Genomic DNA, 5,000 nt, shown 5'->3' with positions numbered 1-5,000 from the left:
ATCATCCTCCGTTTCTGTCCTTATGCTACACTTGTTGCTCTTGAGGTGTTGCTTCAGATGGGAGTATGGTAGTATGTAGTAGTTGTAGTTGTTGTTGTTGTTGTTGTTGTTGTTGTGGTGGTGGTGGTAGTAGCAGTAGTAGTAGTAGTAGAAATGCACGGTAATAGCAGTAGTTTTATAGTGTAGTATTAGTATTAGTAGTACTAGTAGTAGTAGTAGTAGTCCTTGTTGTTGTTGTTGTTGATGTTGTTGTTGTAGTAATTCTGGTAGTAGTAGTAGTAGTAGTAGTGGTAGTAGTAGTAGTAGTAGTTGTTTGTTGTTGTTGTTATTGTAATTCTGGTAGTAGTACTAGTAGTAGTAGTAGTAGTAGTCTAGTAATAGTACTGTAGTCATAGTAAATGTTCTTGTTGTAAAGAACATACCCAAATTATTAGATAAAAATGTAGAAATAGTACGGTTTTCTCACTTTTTATATTTTTATTAAGATCCGGACTTATAAAAATACTCCTTTTTTTATGGTTAAGAATTTACCTTCAAGATTAGATAATTGTATCATTTGAAATAGATGAAAAATAATGATATAAAAAGTATTTGTCATTCATTTCCTGTATTTCTTTCAGCATTCCCTCCGATCCACCGCCATCCACTCCACCATTACATATGTTTTCCTCTACAGCTGCACCTTTCCACCACCAGCGCCACCACCATCACATCCTAGTTCTGTCTGCCCTCACCTCACCCCCTCTTCTCCTCATAGCAGAGTCCACCCTCACCCATCCCCCTCCCTAATGGTGGTTCTTAATACTAAAACTACTCGCATTACGTTTTCACAAATTCGTGTATAAAATTAATGTTCCTCTATTTTTTTTTTTTTTCCATTGTCTGGGTGATCAACGAGTAGCCGGTACGGAGCGTGACTTAAATTCTGAATAATATTTGTAATTATGGAGTATGTTTAAATGCATTGAATATTTAACAGAAATAATTTGCCGCGCATTTGTGAATTAAGTATTTATCACTGAAATAGTGGAGAAGGATTTATTTTTTTAATGGTAAAGTCCCTCCACCAAGGCTTTGTGCGTCTGCTTAATTCATACAGCAGTCTGTGTGTGTGTGTGTGTGTGTGTGTGTGTGTGTGTGTGTGTGTGTGTGTGTGTGTGTGTGTGTGTGTGTGTGTGTGTGTGTGTGTGTGTGTGTGTGTGTGTGTGTGTGTGTGTGTGTGTCTGTCTGTGTGTCTGTCTGTCTGCCTGTCTATCTGTGTGTGTGTGTGTGTGTGTGTGTGTGTGTGTGTGTAATTCACCTCGGTCGTCTGCTGGTCACCCAGCCAGTCTTCCCCATTACGGAGCGAGCTTAGAGCTCATAGACCGATCTTCGGGTAAGACTGAGACCACAACACACTCCACACACCGGGAAAGCGAGGCCACAACCCCTCGAGTTACATCCCGTACCTATTTACTGCTAGGTGAACAGGGTCTACACATTAAGAGGCTTGCCCATTTGCCTCGCCGCGCCGGGACTCGAACCCGGGCCTCTCGCTTGTGTGTGTGTGTGTGTGTGTGTGTGTGTGTGTGTGTGTGTGTGTGTGTGTGTGTGTGTGTGTGTGTGTGTGTTTCCTTCATTGCTCCTGCTCCACCTTTTACTCCTTTTCACTCCTCTTATCATCCTGTATACGTATTTCGCTTCACTTCCTTCTCCTCTGCACACATCATTCTTACTCGTGTGTCTGCTCAGTGGAGGAGGTCAGCGGATCACACTTAGCGACAAAGGGACACACGGTTGTACACACGAGGGAAATCTATTTATCTATTAATATGTTAATTCTCAAACGCCTCGCTAAGTGGTGTACTGATGAGCCTGCTTTCATATTTGTGTTTGCTATTCCTGTTTCTGTTTACTTTTCTAATTCTCTAAGTAGAATAGTGGCTGATACGTGTTTTTTTTTTTTCTCTCTCTGTTTTGTTTATTTTTTATTATTTTTTTCAGAAGTGGCGTGTGTATTGGTGAAGCGGTGGTGGTTAAGATCGGTGAGTATGTCTGTAGTTTTATTTTTCCATTTTTATTGCATAGAAAACTCCATGCAAAAAAAAAAGATAAAGGACAGGAGAAGAGGGAGAGTTGCGATGGCTACACTCATTTTCATTACCTTTCAACCCAGTAAGGCTGAATTTTAATATTATTTTGTTCTTTTCCACTATTGTTTTTTTTTTTTTATGGTATTGAAAAGCTCATAAAAGAAACATTTGAGTGGCGATCAGTGTCTCCTTTTCATTTCACATCCATCACATTTCTATCAGCTGTTAACCCAATCTGTATCTTGACGTGTTTTCATATTCATTCTAGCTACTATATGGCGATTTTATACAGCTTCAAAAACTTACTTACCATCACATTTCAATCAGCTGTTAACCACTTCTGTACCTTGACGTGCTTTCATATTCATTTTACTTATATAGGGATTAAAACAGTGAAGACTCCCGCCAGTAAACTTGTCACCTCCATACACCCTTCCTAATGTAAATAAAATCGTCTAATCGTGTTCAAAGCATGGTAACAAAGCGTCCCAGTGCTAAAGGAGTTCAAATCATTAAAAACATAAGAAAATGAGGGAAGCTGCAAGAGTCTGTCAGGCGTACACGTGGCAGTCAGTCCCTGTATGAGCAAAGTTACCTAATTCCATCTATCCCCATCCATAAATTTGTCTACTATAATTCAATCTAAGCTGGACAGAAACTCGACCAACATTTAACTAAAGAACGCCTCACCAAACTGACAAATATTCGAAGGACTTGTAGCTTTTTTTCACATTTTTGTTTTGCATTTGCTTTTGCTTATATCTAGGTCTTATTTTACATTCATTACTTAATTCACGAACAGATAAGCATACAAGGAAAAAGTGCATGATTAAGTACAGGCTGTAATATCTATAATGTCGTTGCTCTATAAAAATTACGTTATAAAAGGAAGTTTTCTTAAGTTCCAGAAGTTTGTTGGGACGGGAAGGACAAGCGGAATAGGAGACGGGGAGAAGAGAAAGGAGGAGAGATAACGGGAATATAAATAGAGAGAGAGAGAGAGAGAGAGAGAGAGAGTATAATGGATAGCATGAAGAGTTAGAAACGAAACAGAAATAATTACAAGGAAAAAAAACGAAGAGAGGAGAAGAAAAGAGAAGACAATAGAAGAGAAAGGAACTGTAATTATTGCTCCACATTAAGAACTTGGCTTTTTGATACACAACTTTTCCTTTCCTCCTACGTGAGCCTCCTCCTCCTCCTCCTCCTCCTCCTCCTCCTCCTCCTCCTCCTCCTCCTCCTCCTCCTCCTCTACCACCAGTCTCGGATGGGACTCGAGATCTCGTGCTAGTGGTGGTGGTGGTGTTGATGGTGATTCTTCTTCTTGTTCTTGTTTGTTGTTGTTGTTGTTGTTGTTGTTGTTGCTCTTCTTTCTTTCTTCTATTCTTTCTTTCTTATCTTTCTTACTTCCTGTTTCTGTTCCTTCATCCATAATATCTTTCTGAGTTTCGTCTCTCTCTCTCTCTCTCTCTCTCTCTCTCTCTCTCTCTCTCTCTCTCTCTCTCTCTCTCTCTCTCTCTCTCTCTCTCTCTCTCTCTCTCTCTCTCTCTCTCTCTGGTGTGTAAATCATGTTAACCTCAAATTTGATATGTTTCATTTGTTTGAATAATGCAGACTCATTCCTGTATACATTGTTGTTGTTGTTGTTGTTGTTGTTGTTGTTGTTGTTCTTGGCGTTATTACTGCTGAAGTCAATTTTCCTAGTTTGTATACATTGTTGTTATTGTTGCTGTTCTTGTTGTTGTTTTTGTTGTTGTTGTTATTATTATTGTTTTTGTTGTTCCTGGCGTTGTTACTGCTCAAGTCAATTTTTTTCTAGTTTTTGTACGTATTTCTTTACAATGTCTACTTGCTGACTTAGATACGTGTTAATATAGTGCAAGATTCACAAAAGTAAGGTTTATTGTAATGGAAATGTTTCGATTTGCATTCTTTCTTTTTTAGTTATGTGGTGGTCGCTTCCTTCCTTGCCTTGTGATGGATAAGAATGCGGTAGTGGTAAGTAGTAGTAGTAGTAGTAGTAGTAGTAGTAGTAGTAGTAGTAGTTGCTGTTGTTCATGTTGCTGCTGTTGTTGTTGTTGCAGTAGTAGTAGTAGTAGTAGTAGTAGTAGTAGTAGCAGTAGTAGTTGTTCTTGTTGTTGTTGTTGTTGTGTGTAGTTGTTTTGTAGTAGCAGTAGTAGCAGCAGCAGCAGCAGTAGCAGCAGCAGCAGCAGCAGTGGTGGCAGCAGCAGTGGCAGTGGTGGTGGTGGTGGCAGTGGTAGCAGCAGCAGCAGCAGTGGTGGCAGCAGTGGTGCAGCAGTGGTGGCAGCAGCAGCAGCAGCAGCAGCAGGTGGTAGGTGGTGGTGGTGGTGGTAGCAGCAGCAGCAGTGGTGGTGGTAGTGGTGGTGGTGGTGGTGGTGGTGGTGGTGGTGGTGGTGGCAGCAGCAGCAGCAGCGGTGGCAGCAGCAGCAGTGGTGGTGGTGGTGGTGGTGGTGGTGGTGGTGGTGTGGTGGTGGTGGTGGTGGCAGCAGCAGCAGTGTGGTAGTGGTGGTAGTAGCAGTGGCAGCAGCAGCAGCAGCAGCAGTGGTGGTAGTGGTGGTGGTGGTAGCAGCAGCAGCAGTGGTCAGCAGCAGCAGCAGCAGCAGCAGCAGCAGTAGTAGTGTGGTGGCAGCAGCAGCAGCAGTAGTAGCAGCAGCAGCAGCAGCAGTAGTAGTAGCAGCAGTAGTAGTAGTAGTAGCAGCAGCAGCAGTAGTAGTAGTAGTAGTAGTAGTAGTAGTAGTAGTAGCAGCAGCAGCAGTAGTAGTAGTAGTAGCAGTAGTGATAGTAAATGATGTAATACTGTTATTTCCTTTCTACTTCTCTTCTTTCTCTTCCTCCTTCTCCTCCTCCTCACCACCACCACCACCACCACCACCACCACCACCACCACCACCACCACCACCACCACCA

General features: G+C 41.8%; 1 long non-coding RNA gene across 1 annotated transcript in view; it reads left to right on the top strand.

Annotated features, from left to right (window-relative positions):
- Nucleotides 1-5,000, top strand: part of LOC123516990 — a 128,134-nt gene that overhangs the window by 45,894 nt on the left and 77,240 nt on the right. Inside the window, exon 2 of the long non-coding RNA XR_006678354.1 lies at nucleotides 1,984-2,024. This is a non-coding gene — a long non-coding RNA (uncharacterized LOC123516990). The remainder of the gene's footprint in view (nucleotides 1-1,983; nucleotides 2,025-5,000) is intronic.

Source organism: Portunus trituberculatus, chromosome 41, assembly GCF_017591435.1.
Source record: "Portunus trituberculatus isolate SZX2019 chromosome 41, ASM1759143v1, whole genome shotgun sequence".
In the NCBI taxonomy this organism is placed as follows: Eukaryota; Metazoa; Arthropoda; class Malacostraca; order Decapoda; family Portunidae; genus Portunus; species Portunus trituberculatus.
Note: the sequence above shows the minus strand (reverse complement) of the source record. Positions and strands in the feature narration are given on the sequence as shown.